Here is a 20,416-nt window from a genome sequence, read left to right as displayed (position 1 = left end):
TTATATATAAAATATCATATTAATTAGAAAAGATATGATTAATTTACTTTTTCTCCAAATATTTTCGTAGCTAAACTAGCTTCGGATACCCAATCTTGTTTTAGTCGTAGTTTCTTCATTACAACTCCGTTTTTGTTGGTTCAACTTGCCACTTCCTTGGATCGAGTCAAATTTTAATAATATGAACTGAAAATACCTTAGTTTGTATTCGAAATCATAGGTTATAGGTCAAACTTTGGTGAAACTTATGAAAGTGATCATTTTTCATCATAAAAACAACATTTAATGATCATTTTTCTAAAAATACTTACACTTTGAGTTAAACCATGAAATTTTTATGTGTTAACATATTCATAAGAAATATCATTTTTCCAGAACATGAACTTCCAATTCAAAGTTCAAGATGGTTTTTAATTATCCAACCCAAAACAGCCCCCGGTTGCACTCCGACGACGTAGATTCGGTTTTTAAGATGTTCTTTGTAAAGCTAAGTTATATCTTGTTAGGTTAGCATATCATTATGATATATTACAGGTCTTGAAGTGTTTTAAAAGTCAAGTTAGAAGGATCTATTTAGTTTGCGAACAAGTTTGAAATCATTCAAACTATGTTCTTGTTGTTAAAATTTTATACCACAAAATAAGATAGCTATATGAATATGAATTGAATAAGATTATGAACAAGGTTACTACCTCAAGTTACTTGGACAAAGTTACTGCAAAAGATAAGAAAAAATCTTGGAATCAAAGAGTGGTGGAGTTAGATCAAAAGGTTGGAAGTAAACTTCTTCAAATGGGTGGTTATTTTGATATGTTCTTGAAAGAGTTTTCTTATGGTATTTAAGGCTTATAATTGAAGCTAAATGATGGGGAAAATGCTTGGAGATGATCAAGTATGAAGTTAGGAGTATTTTGAGAGAGAAATGAGGGTGTAGGTATGAGAAAATGAAGTGAAGAAATGGTGTTCATTTATAAAAACGTTTTTAGTTTATAAAGAAAGAAAAGGATTCCTAATTTTGTTTTCTTACTAATAATTTATACTACTTGACAAATCCTAGTTACCTCATATCTAGGGCAGTAATAATGTTGATTAGGATGTTGATTTGATGTGTATATACCAATAGTAAATACGTATAGAAGCTGTGTATGATACGGGTACATATACCCTAGATATACGTATAGAAATCTTGAGGAAACGGAACAAGAATTCAAATATAGCTATCTTTTGTGAATATACTTATATTGTTTTATGTATTTAAGTCCTTAAAAAGTGATTAAATACATTATATATACGATACATGTATAAGCATTATAGATTATAAGTATATATATCAAAGAATGTTACGTATAGTTATCGTTTTGAAAACTTAAGTTAGTAGTTTCAAAATATACTTATAACTCATTGTCATTAGTACACAATGAGATGTTAAACCATCCTTAGATCATGTTAAATATATATAAATACATATATATACACAAACATATAATTATCGTATGTTATATAGTTCGTGATATCATCGGTCATATTGGACGGTCAAACGTTGTGTAAAACTCTTTTCAAAAACACAAGTCTCAACAATTTGGATTGCTTATCATGTTGGTATGGTTTAATTTATGTAAATATTAATCTCATAAGTATAATTTGGTCGGAAAATTCCGAGTCATTACAGTACCTACCCGTTAAAGAAATTTCGTCCCCGAAATTTGATAGAGGTTGTTATGGATAACAATAAGAAGGTTTTCATGACAAATATAAGGTGATAATGGAGTTTTATCATCATTGAGTAATGTAGATAAAACGATTCGATTATGCGAAGAATATAAATGAGACTATCGTAAAAGAGTGAGATGAGTAAAATATATTCGTCTTAACCGATGACGTAGTTATGATTGATTTCCGGGATTTAAGGGATTTAAAGAGAATCTTACGTAATAAGATTTGGTTCTTTGGTGATTAAGGAAATCAGGATATTCTTTGATTATATGCAATAATCTGTTTCGATTGCTCTGTCGGATATTTCACTATAAATTCACCCCTTCGTTTCCTTATTTTCCACGACTCACACCTTCTATTCTTTCTCCCTTAATTCTTACTTTAAATCATTCATCAATATGCTCCATCCAGTCCTGATTCTTGATATACTCCTAACTTTTATATCTGTCATTCTTCTTTTTCATCTACCACCAGAAGAATCTATTTACTTCTACTATACTCTTGTGTTTATAGTGTTTCTAATTCTCCTGTGTCTCTATATTGCTATCTGCATCGATATACATGGTTTGTAATTTCGGGGTTATTATCGGAGTTTATATTCTTCATTATTTTTCGGAGCTTCATGCTTTCGTTTTCTCTTCCCGACTTCGAGTCAAGCGAGTAATGGTCCGGAATTCGTAGATATGAAATTCAGAATGAACATAGCTAATGCTCTAAGAAGAAAATGGTAATAGAGCGATTTTGATTTGTTAAATTACCAGAATACCCTGGAGAAGACCGAGTCATCCAGAAAAATATTCTCTTGATATGTTTAGAGATTAGATAGAATGTAAGAGTCGTGTAAATGGCACATAATGACGGTACTGTGAATCATCATGCTTCATTAGAAACTCAGCATGACTTACTGTAATATAATGACGTTGATCAAGTGTCATTATATTATACTAATCCATGCTTCAGTTCCCAACACTACTTCAAAACATTCATATTTTAAACTCGAAGGTTTCAGAATTTAGAAACTAACACAGTTTCTTTTATGTTGCAGATATTACGGAGAGATAAATGATCTCAGATAAGAATAGTTGTGAAAATATCGCCAGAAATATGGAGGATATTTATAATAGAACATACGAGAATATCTTAGAATTTCTAATATCAATGGATGATGAAGAAGATTTGTCTGTGAAGGTTTAGAATGAGAAATAAGATGTTTGCTAACGATTTCAGCAGGCACAGAATCATTTGGATTCTTTGAAGGCAAACTTATTCTTTGTGATTTGTCCACGGCTTTCTTCATAGTTTCGCATAATCCGCTTTTCGGTACTAAATTTTCTATCGAGCGTTCCTAACACTCCTTTCTTTATCATCAAACTTTTGGCTATTAAGATCATCTACAACATGCTGCTTCGTCAGCATTTTCAAAGTTAACTGATATGGGTCATCGGTTATCAAACCGAGGTAGTTTCAGGAGAATTGTGTTTTTTAGAATGATTAATCGCTGATGGTAATATTGTGGAATATAAAAGGTTCCCCAGTAACAATAAAGAGTATGCATATATATCGCGGTTATAATAAAGTTGTTTCGGATGAAAAGTCGGAGTTGACTTGCTGGAGCTGTGACAAAATTAGCTACTTTAGAAAGGGATTTCAAAACGATCTTCGGTAATAACAATGTCAAAGGAACTAGAACAGATACGTGTCAAACGTTTACTCAGTTTCCGAGGGTTTTTCAGGTGCATAACTATATGCATCAATCTTTTCTTCCGTAGATGAAGTGTGGTTGGTTTATCCTCTCGATTGAGGTGTTTTTAAGAATCATGATAGATTTGAACGCTGATTGTAATCGTCGAGATACAATGAGGTTTAAGATGAAATCAAGTGGAAATCTTGAAGAAATATTTAGTTTCATATGTTATAATCAATATTTTAATTCATTTTAATTGTCCAATGTCATTAGTCCACAGTCGATAGTCCACAGTAACAGTCCAATAATTCATATATAGTTTAATATATAATATACGAATTAATTAATACCTGTCGTGACCCGTATACGTCTCAGACTCGATCACAACTCAAACTATATATATTATTGTAGAATAAACCTCAACCTTGTATAGAGAATTCGATCATTACTGCATATAGAGTGTCTATGGTGATTCCAAATAATATATATAGATGCGTCGATATGATATGTCAAAACACTATATACGTGTCCCGATATTTAAAGTGCGTAAAATAATTATAGAAATTAAATGACGATAAATAAAAGTGCGATAATTAAATTGCGATAAATAAACTGCGATAAATAAAATGTAATCAGTTAGCTAGGAACAGTTAGCTGGAACAGTTAGCGTGGATTCTTAACAAAATTTTTCATAGTTAATTTGTTTGTTTCTAACAGATTTTATTTTGTCATATGTTTTCTTCATATGCCACTTGTTGGATTCTGGGAAGTCAAAATCCAAATATGAAATTGAATGAAAATGGTTATTCTGCGGTGAACGGATACGTATATCGGTGGTTGTAAGTAGAATAGTAAATGACTGTTGGATCAGCTTCGACGAATGTACAATGTAACTTATTAAGATGAAATCTAATTATTCCTCGGGTATTACCTACCCGTTAAAAAAAAATTTCACCATTAATATTTTGTACAAAAGAACTTTTAATTACAATCTTTATGAAAACATATATACATATATATTTTCTTCAGATGAAATCATGAATTTATAGAGTTAATATGATATTAATCTCATTTGCTTTTCGGTTTAAGCTAGAATAAGAAATCTCTAAAACTTTTTGAAATCACATATTCTTCGCAGAATATCAATGAAGTTATGGATCAATACTTCATCGTTCATTATTGTTGGTACTCCTTGGTATCTATGGTGCGTATGATGTTGATGTTTGTGGGACAGATTATGATGTTGAGACGTGTGATGCGGATGTTGTTTGTTAGTGGTATTGTTGATGTTATTGATGGTGGTGCTGATTATGCTGCTGGTGCTACTGCTGGTGTTTGCAACCTTCACACCATGTTCTCCAAAGCCGTCACGCGAGCGCGAAGTTCGTTAACTTCTGCTAGTACACCGGGATGATTGGCAGTTGGAGCGAGCGAATGAAAAAGATTTGTAATATGGGATAGTATATAATCGTGACGAGATACTCTAGAAATGAGAGAGAAAATGGTGTTTCGAATAGGTTCACCGGTAAGTGCTTCAGGTTCATCGCCAAGAGGGAAATTTGGTGGATGGAATGGATCACCTTCTTATTGTCTCCAGTGATTTAGTATATTACGAACCCATCCCCAATTCATCCAGAATAGATGATGGGAAATTGGTTGATCCATTCCGGTGACGCTGCTTTCGGAGCCCGAATGGAAATCCATATCGGCATAACTGTCGGAATCTGAAGAATTCGAACTAGATGCGAAATCCATCTTGTATAATGGGGAAAATGAATTTTTGGTATGGAATAGATTATAGGAGTTAGATTTGGTACTCTTCAATACATAATTTACATATGTATATATAATACCAAAATTCCGTAAATTACGGAGAATCTTTGAAAAGGTATTAGTCAAAGTTCGCAATAACAGATATGCTAAGATAAGAATTCGTCTATACACTATCAATGCAGTAAATGCAGTAAAACGTGTCTATACTTATGAATGATAAGCAGGTAATTTCCTAAGGATGATAAGCATATGATTTCCGACTAGAAATGATAAGCAAAACTTTTGACATGTAGACACGGTCGAAGTCCAGACTCATTAATACATCCTAACAACTACTAGTTAGACACACTAATGCAAGACCTGGTTCGCTACGACCACGGCTCTGATACCAACTGAAAGGACCCGTCCTAATTCACCTGGACGAAGTCATCAACATTTGGTCCCATTGCGATGATCGGCTCCAAGTAATGTCCTTATATTGAGCAAATGCACAGCGGAAGACTTAATTCGTACCTGAGAATAAACATGCTTTAAAGTGTCAACCAAAAGGTTGGTGAGTTCATAGGTTTATCATAACAATCATTTCAATATGTTAATAGACCACAAGATTTTATATTCATAAACATTTCAATAAAAATATTCTAAGTTGTTGAGTACTTGGTAACCATACTTAACTATTAATCAACGTCGCATATTCCATTTATTATGAAATCTCACTACACTGTACCAAGTGTAGCCTACAAAACGAAGTACTGTGCAACCGTTGAATACTGGTCGTCCAGTCCGGTTGGGGTTGTCAGGCCCGATAGATCTATCAACAGGATTCGCGTTTACAATACCCATGTAAATAGTAGTTACCAAGCTACAGGGAAATATGCCAGTGGTACAACTCAACGTAGAATATATTTTTAAGTACTTGTGTCTATTTTGTAAACAATTATAAAAGCAGCGCATGTATTCTCAGCCCAAAAATATATATTGCAAAAGCAATTAAAAAGGGAGCAAATGAAACTCACTTTTGCCTTGAAGGTATTTAATTCGACTTGGTCTCCGATAGATATCACGAACCTAACCATATATATAATATATCAACATATTTTCTTTTTAAGTAATCGTTACATATATATATACTTTTAATACTTTTAATATTTTCTTAGTCCGTAGTTAGCAGTCCGATGTTAGTGGTCCATAATTAGTTGCTTAAATAAAATAAATAAAGACCCCATCGTATTCGTATTGATCAGAATTAATCTCAACCCATGGTACCATGTTGTCAAATGACATGTTGCGTACATAAAGTACCGTGTTGTCAAATGACGTGTTGCGTACAATCATGAGGTCTTATGATTAATCTTCTCGTGTTGTTTACGGGTGGTCCTGAAATATATAAAATCAAATCATAAGTAATTATATATAAAATATCATATTAATTAGAAAAGATATGATTAATTTACTTTTTCTCCAAATATTTTCGTAGCTAAACTAGCTTCGGATACCCAATCTTGTTTTAGTCGTAGTTTCTTCATTACAACTCCGTTTTTGTTGGTTCAACTTGCCACTTCTTTGGATCGAGTCAAATTTTAAGAATATAAACTGAAAATACCTTAGTTTGTATTCGAAATCATAGGTTATAGGTCAAACTTTGGTGAAACTTATGAAAGTGATCATTTTCCATCATAAAAACAACATTTAATGATCATTTTTCTAAAAATACTTACACTTTGAGTTAAACCATGAAATTTTTATGTGTTAACATATTCATAAGAAATATCATTTTTCCAGAACATGAACTTCCAATTCAAAGTTCAAGATGGTTTTTAATTATCCAACCCAAAACAGCCCCCGGTTGCACTCCGACGACGTAGATTCAGTTTTTAAGATGTTCTTTGTAAAGCCAAGTTATATCTTGTTAGGTTAGCATATCATTATGATATATTACAGGTCTTGAAGTGTTTTAAAAGTCAAGTTAGAAGGATCTATTTAGTTTGCGAACAAGTCTGAAATCATTCAAACTATGTTCTTGTTGTTAAAATTTTATACCACAAAATAAGATAGCTATATGAATATGAATTGAATAAGATTATGAACAAGGTTACTACCTCAAGTTACTTGGACAAAGTTACTGCAAAAGATAAGAAAAAATCTTGGAATCAAAGAGTGGTGGAGTTAGATCAAAAGGTTGGAAGTAAACTTCTTCAAATGGGTGGTTATTTTGATATGTTCTTGAAAGAGTTTTCTTATGGTATTTAAGGCTTATAATTGAAGCTAAATGATGGGGAAAATGCTTGGAGATGATCAAGTATGAAGTTAGGAGTATTTTGAGAGAGAAATGAGGGTGTAGGTATGTGATGACCCGAAAATTTTTGACTTATTTAAACCAATTCTCTATACGATTTATTATTTTAACACGTTAAACAAAGTCTGTTAGATTGAGTCTCAAAATTTTAGAACTGTTTCATATATACAATTACCTATGACTACTCTCGACGATTCATGAACAATTATATGTATGTATATATATATATATATACAAGTAAAAACGACTTTCCTACAGTAAAACCCTATTTGCTACAGTAAAAATTACTTTGCTACAGTAAAACACAATTTACTACAGTAAAACACTATTTGCTACAGTGAAACCATATTTTGCTACAGTGAAAACGAGTTTGCTACAGTGATTTGCTACAGTAAACACTATTTGCTACAGTAAAACACTATTTGCTGCAGTAAACACTATTTGCTACAGTAATACTATTTGCTACAGTAACACTATTTGATGTCGACGAACTAGCAAACAGAAACAGAAAAGGCGGCCATGCGATCGCATGGCAAAAACACTGAAAACTCATGCGATCGCATGAGCTACAGTAAATCGAAAAGTACTATAAAAGGTCAGTTTTGCTCGACGAAATTTTTCATAAATTATATATGTACGTAAATTTTATAATTATAATTATAATTTTAATTTTAATTTTAAGTTTAATAATAATAAAATATATTCGAGGGTATTTTGAATTCGGGTTTCAAACCGTTTTAAAATAAGGAAATATTGTGTATTGTTCGGGGTATTGTTCTTGAATCCAAGACCAACCATACAGTCGTCTACCATCATTACGTCTACGCAATTTGCCTACAATATTGAATCGCAATATTGAACTGTGAGTTATAGTCTCCCTTTTTAAATACTTTAAATATTTTTGGGCTGAGAATACATGCAATTTATTTTAAACGCGATAAGACACAAGTACATACTAAATTCTACACTGAGTTAAACCGAAAATCCCTTAGCTTTGGTAACTAGTAGCTGCCAGTACATAGGATATGGACTGGTGGGCGCGAATAATTGTATATGGATCCATAGGGCTTGACATCCCCGTCCGAGCTAGAGCGCTAGCCTTTTAACGGACGTATGTTATTTGAGTTTAAGACACGTTGGTTTGCGTGTATTAAAACGAATGGGGTAATTATCACTATAGCGTTAAGTTTAGTTACCAGGGTGCTCTGTTACGTAGAATCTATTGATAAACTTTTGATGAAATTTTGTGGTCTATCTTTATATATGTTTATGACTCGAGCAATTAAACCTATAACTCACCAACATTCGTGTTGACTTTTTAGCATGTTTTATTCTCAGGTCCTTAGAATGCTTCTGCTGTGATGTGCTTGTTGCCTGCATGGAGTCTCTCATGCTTTGTACAAAGTTTATTGCATTCAAAATAAAACTGCGTTGTGTAATAAATAATTGGACTGTGATGTCAACCTGTAAATTAAAGACTTATGTATTTCGGGGTTTTGCTTATACCTAAGCACTTGCCCACATGTTTATAACTTTCTATGTTTAGAAAGTCACTTATTTTAATGAATGCAATATTTTATCAAAACGTATCATATAGAGGTCAAAACCTCACTGTGGAATCAATGATTAACGTGCCGCGTCAATAGCGATTTTGACGGGTCGTTACAGTTGGTATCCGAGCTTGAGGTCATAGGGAACCAGAAATTACATTAGTGTGTTTAACTGGTAATTGTTAGGATGCATTAGTGAGTCTGGACTATGACCATATCTGTTTTTACTGATTTTTGCTTATTATTTGGTCAAAAACATTATATGTGATATATTTATATGCTAACGTAATTGTTGTTTCAATTATGTGATAGATGACTTCCTCTAATCCTATCATTTTGTACGACTCGGAATCGGACACTGAATCTATTATATCCACAACTGAAAAGGGCGTTCCAATACCTATTAAAGAAGAAATTGTGTTAGCCGGGGAATCTCAACTCCCGGTAAACCCAGAGGAGGTTCCAGCTCCACCCAGCTTTAGTTTTCCGGAGCCACAGTATCGTTGGCATGGACCCATGATCCCTGGAGTAAACGAGGATCGTCCATTTCTAAACAAATATGGACATTGGTCCAGATATACCGCCGATGGGCGGGTTGTGCCGATTACGCCTGGCAGATTTCGGTTCATGACCACCGGTACATATTCTTGCAGTTCGTCATCATATTCTCCTACACATGACTCAGACAGTTCGTCATCAGACGAGATCAGTAAGGAGGAGGATTTCGCTAATGAAATAAAAGAGATCACTAAGGAGAAATTCCAACTTGCTATAGATAATAAAAACAACCACAATAATAAAAAGTCCTTAATTATTAAAAAGGAACATGACCATTCGATCCGTAACCACCCTTATTGTATTAAACCCACTGAGGTAACGGGTACCTCAAAACCCCAACCAAAAATAAAATACACTGCCAGAATGTCTGTCGGACCATGTGCACACAAACAATTGGCAGAGAGAACCAAATGGGAAGAAGTTTCTGATAGTTCTGAATAAACGACCTCGCAACCATAAATCTTCCATGCGCTATTTTATTGCTTATGTGTGCTACTCTATCTTGTTATTTAAAATAAGCATATGTAAAATATCAGTATTGTATGGTATTGTATTATTTTGGTTTATTAATAATAAATGCATGGAATGATTATTTGTATTATTACTACTTCTTATTATTATTATTACATAATAATGTAGTAACTCGCTATAATTTTTTATAGTGGAATATTATTAGGATTTTAGTAGTTAATTCCTTGTACTAGCTATTATGTATGAACTTAACGGGTAGGTAATACCCTAGAAATAATTATAAAATGCTAATAAGAAGAAAAGGCTTTTATAATAATCGGTTCATATTATTAATATGCTACGATTAACTATTGACAACTCATTTTACCTATAATATTCTATATGATTAAATTATATCTGTTGTGTTTATTGAAGAAACATGTCTCAAATGTCGGATGCTGAGTTCGAGCAACTAGTCGAGAAACGTGTGAATGAAAGAATTGCTGCAACCGAAGCAGCAAAAGCAACAGCTGAAGCAGCAGCCAAAGCAGCAGCCGTAAACACAAATTCACGAAACGGATGCTCATACAAAACTTTTCAAGGATGCAAACCACAGACGTTTAGTGGAACTGAGGGACCAGTCGGTCTAACCCGATGGTTTGAAAAGATGGAGTCCGTTTTCAAAATCAGTAATTGTGCGAACGGAGACAAGTCAAAGTATGCTTCGTGCACGTTGCAAGATGGTGCACTTACTTGGTGGAACAATTATGCTAAAGCAGAAGGAATAGATACGGCATATGATATCTCTTGGGAAGAACTGAAAAAGATGCTAATCGAGGAGTACTGTCCTCGAAACGAGATCAGAAAAATGGAATCTGAGTTACGTAATCTGAAGGTTATCGGCGCGAATCTCAATAACTATGAAAAGCGTTTCATGGAACTAGCCTTGTTGTGTCCCGAATTGGTGCCAAATGAGAAACGAAAGATAGAAATGTATATTGACGGTTTATCGATCAATATCAAAGGAAATGTTACATCGTCCAAACCGAATACGATGCAGGAAGCCATGACAATGGCACACCAACTCATGGACCAGATCACAGAGAGTTCGATTAAGGCACCAATTACCGAAGTCAAGACAACTGAAGGAAAGAGGAAATGGGAAGACTATAAGGGCAAAAGTACTCACCTGAAGAAACAAGAAACTTTTAAAGGTAAACAAGATGGGGCAACTGCAAGTCCAAACTATAAGGGACCCCATCCGTTTTGCAAAAGATGTTACACACATCATGCAGGTTATTGTCAAGTGGTCTGTGATAAGTGCAACAAGAAAGGACATGTGGCTAAAGATTGTTATGCCACCGTTTCTGAAGTAAAGACAAAACTGACCGATGTCAAGAAATGTTTTGGATGCGGGAAGTCTGGTCACTTTATAAATCAATGCCCTGATAAGGAGAAGAACAAAGAACCCGCACGTGGGAGGGCATTTAATGTTAGTGCCAGTAAAGCACGTGAGGATCCTAATCTTGTCACGGGTACGTTTACCGTTAATAATCAACTAGCTTCTATTATGTTTGATACGGGTGCTGATAGAAGTTATATGTGTAAAGACTTTAGTTTTAAACTAAAATGTGCATCATTACCTCTAGACGATAAATATACTATTGAATTAGCTAATGGTAAACTGATAAAAGCCGATAAAATTTGCCATGGTTGTGAAATGAATCTCGCTGGTGAAACCTTCAAAATTGATTTGATACCCGTAGAACTAGGAAGTTTTGACGTAATCGTTGGCATGGACTGGATGTCCAAAACAAGAGCGGAAGTTGTTTGCGCTGAGAAAGCAATCCGCATCCCTCGTAAGGATGAAACGTCATTAATGATTTATGGGGAGAAGAGCAACTCAAAGCTGAACTTTATCAGCTGTATGAAGGCCCAGAAACTTATAAGAAAAGGTTGTTATGCTATTCTGGCACACGTAAAGAAGATCGATACTAAAGAAAGAAGCATTAATGACATGCCGGTTGTAAGAGAATATCCCGGAGTATTTCCAGAAGAATTACCGGGGCTACCTCCACACAGATGTGTAGAATTCCAGATTGATCTCATACCAGGAGCTGCACCTATAGCCCGATCTCCATATAGACTTGCACCTTCAGAAATGCAAGAATTACAAGACCAGTTGCAAGAATTATCGGACCGTGGATTTATTCGTCCTAGTTTTTCACCTTGGGGTGCTCCTATTCTGTTCGTCAAGAAGAAGGATGGATCTATGAGAATGTGCATAGATTACCGAGAATTAAATAAATTAACGATCAAGAATCGGTACCCATTACCGAGGATTGATGATTTGTTTGATCAATTGCAAGGATCAAGTGTTTATTCTAAGATTGATCTACGCTCCGGATATCATCAACTGAGAGTGAAGGAAGAAGATGTTCCTAAAACCGCGTTCAGAACCCGTTACGGTCACTATGAGTTTCTAGTCATGCCTTTTGGATTAACTAATGCTCCAGCAGTATTCATGGATCTAATGAATCGCATCTGTAGACCGTATTTAGACAAATTTGTCATTGTTTTTATCGACAACATATTGATTTACTCGAAGAACAAGGAAGAACATGAGCAACACTTAAGACTGGTACTGGAGATACTCAAGAAAGAAGAATTGTACGCAAAATTTTCGAAGTGTGATTTCTGGTTACAAGAAGTACAATTTTTGGGCCATGTTGTCAGTAAACATGGAATTAAAGTTGACCCCGCCAAGATCGAAGCCATTAGTAAATGGGAAACCTCGAAGACTCCAACACAAATTCGCCAATTCTTAGGTCTTGCTGGTTACTACCCAAGATTCATTCAAGATTTCTCTAGAATCGCCAAACCCTTAACTGCATTGACTCAAAAGGGAAAGAAGTATGATTGGTCCACGGAACAGGAATCCTCATTCCAGTTATTAAAGAAGAAGTTAACGTCTGCACCCATTTTGTCATTACCGGAAGGAAATGATGATTTCGTGATCTATTGTGATGCTTCATGCCAAGGTTTAGGATGTGTATTAATGCAACGCACAAAAGTCATCGCATATGCCTCACGACAACTAAAAATTCATGAAAAGAACTATACGACGCACGATTTGGAACTTGGAGCAGTAGTTTTTGCACTCAAAATATGGAGACACTATCTATATGGCACCAAGTGTACAGTGTACACCGACCATAAGAGTCTTCAGCATATTTTTGATCAAAAACAACTCAATATGAGGCAACGTCGCTGGGTAGAGTTGTTAAACGATTACGATTGTGAAATCCGTTACCACCCCGGAAAAGCTAATGTTGTAGCTGATGCCCTAAGTCGAAAAGAAAGAGTAAAACCTCTTAGGGTCCGAGCTTTGAATATTACAATTCGTACTGATCTCACAAAGCAAATTCAAGCAGCACAGTTAGAAGCTTTAAAAGAAGAAAACGAAAAAGGTGAAATGAGCAAAGGGTTAGAAAAACAACTTGAAGTAAAAGCCGATGGAACCCTGTATTTTGCTGGTAGGATATGGGTACCAAGACATGGTAACCTAAGGCAACTAGTACTAGATGAAGCACACAAAACGAGGTACTCAATTCACCCAGGAAATGGGAAAATGTACCACGATCTCAAGAAGTTCTATTGGTGGCCTAATATGAAGACAGAAATTGCTACTTATGTAAGCAAATGTTTGACGTGTGCAAAGGTTAAAGCTGAGCACCAAAAGCCGTCAGGATTACTGCAACAACCAGAAATTCCGCAGTGGAAATGGGAAAGAATAACCATGGATTTCATTACGAAATTGCCAAGGACTGCAAGTAGTCATGATACTATTTGGGTGATAGTTGATCGTCTAACTAAATCAGCTCACTTCCTACCAATAAAGGAGACAGACAGTATGGAGAAATTAGCACGCCTATATTTGAAGGAAGTAGTTTCTAGGCATGGTGTACCCATCTCCATCATATCTGATCGCGACACCCGATTCACATCACGTTTTTAGCAATCATTACAAAAAGCATTGGGAACTCGATTAGATATGAGCACCGCTTATCACCCACAGACAGATGGTCAAAGTGAAAGAACAATACAAACATTGGAAGACATGTTACGGGCATGCGTGATTGACTTTGGAACCAGTTGGGATCGACACTTACCGTTGGCAGAATTTTCATACAATAACAGCTATCATACGAGCATCAACGCAGCACCATTTGAAGCACTTTACGGTAGAAAGTGCAGATCTCCTATCTGTTGGAGTGAAGTAGGAGAAAGACAACTTACTGGACCAGAAATTATTCACGAAACCACCGAAAAGATCATTCAAATACAACAGCGATTAAAAACGGCCATGAGTCGCCAAAAGAGTTATGCTGATGTAAGAAGAAAACCGCTAGAATTTCAAGTGGGCGACAAAGTCATGTTGAAAGTGTCACCCTGGAAAGGCGTTGTACGATTCGGTAAACGAGGAAAGCTAAGTCCTAGGTATGTAGGACCCTTTGAAATCACCGAAAGAATTGGAGCAGTTGATTATCGATTAAAGCTACCGCAAGAACTTAGTAGTGTTCACGACACATTTCACGTGTCAAATTTGAAGAAATGTTTAGCTGAAGAGGATGTCGCAATTCCTCTTGACGAAATACGAATTAATGATAAACTCCATTTTGTCGAAGAACCTGTTGAAATCATGGACCGTGAGGTCAAACAATTAAAACAAAGCAAAATACCGATAGTTAGAGTTCGTTGGAACGCAAGACGAGGACCCAAGTTTACTTGGGAACGTGAAGATCAAATGAAGCAAAAGTATCCACATTTGTTCACTGATATCGCTCATGAAACAGGTACTACTCAAAATTTCGGGACGAAATTTTCTTTAACGGGGAGGTACTGTGATGACCCAAAAATTTTTGACTTATTTAAACCAATTCTCTATACGATTTATTATTTTAACACGTTAAACAAAGTCTGTTAGATTGAGTCTCAAAATTTTAGAACTGTTTCATATATACAATTACCTATGACTACTCTCGACGATTCATGAACAATTATATGTATGTATATATATATATACAAGTAAAAACGACTTTCCTACAGTAAAACCCTATTTGCTACAGTAAAAATTACTTTGCTACAGTAAAACACAATTTACTACAGTAAAACACTATTTGCTACAGTGAAACCATATTTTGCTACAGTGCTACAGTGAAAACGAGTTTGCTACAGTGATTTGCTACAGTAAACACTATTTGCTACAGTAAAACACTATTTGCTGCAGTAAACACTATTTGCTACAGTAATACTATTTGCTACAGTAACACTATTTGATGTCGACGAACTAGCAAACAGAAACAGAAAAGGCGGCCATGCGATCGCATGGCAAAAACACTGAAAACTCATGCGATCGCATGAGCTACAGTAAATCGAAAAGTACTATAAAAGGTCAGTTTTGCTCGACGAAATTTTTCATAAATTATATATGTACGTAAATTTTATAATTATAATTATAATTATAATTATAATTTTAATTTTAAGTTTAATAATAATAAAATATATTCGAGGGTATTTTTAATTCGGGTTTCAAACCGTTTTAAAATAAGAAAATATTGTGTATTGTTCGGGGTATTGTTCTTGAATCCAAGACCAACCATACAGTCGTCTACCATCATTACGTCTACGCAATTTGCCTACAATATTGAATCGCAATATTGAACTGTGAGTTATAGTCTCCCTTTTTAAATACTTTAAATATTTTTGGGCTGAGAATACATGCAATTTATTTTAAACGCGATAAGACACAAGTACATACTAAATTCTACACTGAGTTAAACCGAAAATCCCTTAGCTTTGGTAACTAGTAGCTGCCAGTACATAGGATATGGACTGGTGGGCGCGAATAATTGTATATGGATCCATAGGGCTTGACATCCCCGTCCGAGCTAGAGCGCTAGCCTTTTAACGGACGTATGTTATTTGAGTTTAAGACACGTTGGTTTGCGTGTATTAAAACGAATGGGGTAATTATCACTATAGCATTAAGTTTAGTTACCAGGGTGCTCTGTTACGTAGAATCTATTGATAAACTTTTGATGAAATTTTGTGGTCTATCTTTATATATGTTTATGACTCGAGCAATTAAACCTATAACTCACCAACATTCGTGTTGACTTTTTAGCATGTTTTATTCTCAGGTCCTTAGAATGCTTCCGCTGTGATGTGCTTGTTGCCTGCATGGAGTCTCTCATGCTTTGTACAAAGTTTATTGCATTCAAAATAAAACTGCGTTGTGTAATAAATAATTGGACTGTGATGTCAACCTGTAAATTAAAGACTTATGTATTTCGGGGTTTTGCTTATACCTAAGCACTTGCCCACATGTTTATAACTTTCTATGTTTAGAAAGTCACTTATTTTAATGAATGCAATATTTTATCAAAACGTATCATATAGAGGTCAAAACCTCACTGTGGAATCAATGATTAACGTGCCGCGTCAATAGCGATTTTGACGGGTCGTTACAAGGTATGAGAAAATGAAGTGAAGAAATGGTGTTCATTTATAAAAACGTTTTTAGTTTATAAAGAAAGAAAAGGATTCCTAATTTTGTTTTCTTACTAATAATTCATACTACTTGACAAATCCTAGTTACCTCATATCTAGGGCAGTAATAATGTTGATTAGGATGTTGATTTGATGTGTATATACCAATAGTAAATACGTATAGAAGCTGGGTATGATACGGGTACATATACCTTAGATATACGTATAGAAATCTTGAGGAAACGGAACAAGAATTCAAATATAGCTATCTTTTGTGAATATACTTATATTGTTTTATGTATTTAAGTCCTTAAAAGTGATTAAATACATTATATATACGATACATGTATAAGCATTATAGATTATAAGTATATATATCAAAGAATGTTACGTATAGTTATCGTTTTGAAAACTTAAGTTAGTAGTTTCAAAATATACTTATAACTCATTGTCATTAGTACACAATGAGATGTTAAACCATCCTTAGATCATGTTAAATATATATAAATACATATATATACACAAACATATAATTATCGTATGTTATATAGTTCGTGATATCATCGATCATATTGGCCGGTCAAACGTTGTGTAAAACTCTTTTCAAAAACACAAGTCTCAACAATTTGGATTGCTTATCATGTTGGTATGGTTTAATTTATGTAAATATTAATCTCATAAGTATAATTTGGTCGGAAAATTTCGGGTCATTACACAAACCCTATGGATCCATATCTAATATTCGCGTTCACCGGTTCAAAACCAATGATTAAATGTTACCGTGCTAAGGGGAATCTTTATGCCGTTATATAACCCATACATATGTAAAGTTTAAGTACTCGTGTCAAGTAAGTAAAACGTAAAAAGTGCATGTATTCTCAGTCCCAAAAATAGTAAAGTAAAAAGGGAAGCTATAACTCACAGTGAATAAGCAGTAAAAGTTGATACGAAAAGTATGCAAGTAGTAAGTCGGTCCGAAAGGTCGTCAACCTAAGTCAAAGGTCACTAAGTCAGTATGTTGTCCTCATAAGTTTAAAAGTGCATAAATTAAGTTTAAGTGTCATCATCATCATCATCATCATCATCATCATCATTCATCAAAACTAAGGTAAGTTTAACAAGAATAGAGATCGAAACAAAAGTCTGATTCGGACAGCTTTTAAGACCTCTATACAAATCGAAAAGACACGTAGTCAGTGGCCAAGGCTCCGTATGTGAGTCCTCTAACCGCTGACCAATTTTCAGAACCTAACTCATCTTCGTTTGACCGTGGTGACGGTTTAAGTGCGAGTAGGTCATAAATTTCAGCACAACGTTACAAGGGCGTAGTGACTTTCAGAAGGCTATCTAGGCCTAAACGAAAAGTCATCTACTCGAAACGAACTATCTGAAAATCAATTTTCCATAAGCCCGGGATTCTGATCAGACCCCGAAAAACAGGAAACAAGTGCTTCGGTGCGATTCTTGGTGCTTGATGCTCATCACGGTTCTCATCCTTGATGCTTGTAAGCTTCAAATGTACAACTCTTTGATGTTTTAGCATTACTTTGACCAAGGTTCAACCATCAACACACAACTAAGAGTAAAATCTATCATTCTACAAGTTTTGAACATCAAGATTGCCTCTTTATTGCATAAATCCAATAAAGCTTCAACCTTTGTTCATTTTACACAAGTTTATGCATCTACATCATATGTGATGATGAAGACTTGATCTTTATCATCACAACAAAAACAAAAAGGTTCCAAGTAAGTGAGATCTACAATAATAACTTAGATCTCAAGTATTAAGAAAACCCTAAGCTAGAAAGCTTGGATCTTTAAAAGATTAATGAGACCATAAGCTAGAAAGCTAATATCTTTAACAAAATAATGAAAGTAATGAGACCATAAGCTAAAAAGCTAAGATCTTTAACAAAATAATGAAACCCTAAGCTAGAAAGCTTGGATCTTTAGTGTTCTTGAAGATCTTGAAGCATAAAGCTTGGATCTTTAAGATACATGAAGATCATAAACACAAGCTTTGATCTTTATAACAAAACAAAGAAATTACAAGCTAGATCTAACAAGTAAATGAAGATTCAAAGCTAGAAAGATTGAATCTTTCATGTTCTTGAACGATTCATACCCAAGTTTGAATCTACAAGATATAACAAGATCAAAAGCTAAAAGATTGATCCTTTAAATGATGATATGATGTCGACTTTATGAAGAAGAAAAAAAGAAGAAGAAATTTAAAACTTACACTTTTTAGAGTGAGAAAGACTAGAGAGAGAATTAGAGAGTAAGTGTGTGTAATTTGTGAATGAGATCAAGTGTGAAATGGGTGAGCTAAGGCTTATATTTATAGTGGGAATGGGTAAGGCAAGGCCCTCATGGCCGTAGGTTTTTAGGGGACAAAAGGGGGGACAACTTTGCTTTTTGGTTAATGGTTGTCTAAAGTTGGTGCTTATGTTAGGATCCCATGCAACATTAAGGATAATGCTTAACAAAAATGCTAGTATGTTCCCTTTAACAAATGGGCATTTGTCTTACATTAATATGGGTCACTAACTAATAATAATTGGGCTAATTAAATAGTCCACTAGCTAGTGTAGGGTGGGCTAAAGTCCAACAAGGTAGAAAGTCCAACAAGACTAACTAGTGTGTTCTAGTAAATTACTAAGCGTAATTAAGCATCAAAAACCCAAGTAATTGTTATTATAAAATAACAATTAGTATTACGTAGTCATAATATTCCGATTATGACCAAAGTTAAACGTGTACCAAGTACATAACTCGTTTCAAACGTCAAGTGACACCAACGGTCGTAAAAGCATTTGGGGATCAAGTTAAGTGATTACACACTTAATAGCACGTTGTAAGATATTAATGAAAGTAATTAATCATTAAATAAGATCCTAGAGCATAAACTAGCTCAGTACGCACATATACGCAGTTTCGTGAAAGCACAAAGCACAAAAGCAAGTCGAAAAAGCCGGGTCGTTACATTACCCACCTGTTAAAGAAAATTTCGTCCCGAAATTTTGAGGAGTGACCAACAATGGTACTGTTTTTGAATAAGAAGGAGCGTATCAAAGTTCCGAGAGTCTCGTGGGCTCAGAAGTGAGTTATTTACCTTGAAAGGTATTTGGGCGTACAAAGTAAGAATAGATATATGTCATTAACTAAGTCTCTTGTCCTAAGAGATCAACAAATTGATTTCGTTTCTTGTTGACATGAACATGTCCTCTGAATATATACCCACAAAAGGAAATACGATGTTTTTAGCCTTACATGCATCTTCAGTAAGCTGGATGCATGAAATGCATCATGAATATTACCAAACTCATCTAAAACATTGATCGCTTATGTCGCAATACAAAGCTGACAGGTAGAATGGAAAACATGATGATCATAACCATGCGATTTGATGTCTGGATAGTGTTAGCCACGGATTTTACTAATCCCTTAATTTCGGAAGGAGACCATAGGCATAGAGAACCCGATGTCTAAGAAACGTTTCATTTGAATAAATGAATTGAAATTTTAGCTGAAAGTGACTAATCGGACTTATATGCAATGCAAGCCATAATTATTTATAGTGTCTTCAGGACGGTCTGAACGAACAATGAAGGATATCACCCAGTTTACCATACTGCAGGTGAACTTATCCTTAGATGGAATGAATGCACAGTTCCATAATGTAACTTTATCCTTTCAGTTATATGTTGAAGTTAGGGTTAACATTAATCTAGAACAACATATAGTTGTAACCAATGAAGGAAGGAATATGTAGAGTAACCACATCAGTGTCGTAGGTGTTATAAGCAGTCCCTTCCAAGATGATAACAAGATTCA

This window comes from Rutidosis leptorrhynchoides, chromosome 9 (genome assembly GCF_046630445.1).
Source record: "Rutidosis leptorrhynchoides isolate AG116_Rl617_1_P2 chromosome 9, CSIRO_AGI_Rlap_v1, whole genome shotgun sequence".
In the NCBI taxonomy this organism is placed as follows: Eukaryota; Viridiplantae; Streptophyta; class Magnoliopsida; order Asterales; family Asteraceae; genus Rutidosis; species Rutidosis leptorrhynchoides.
Note: the sequence above shows the minus strand (reverse complement) of the source record.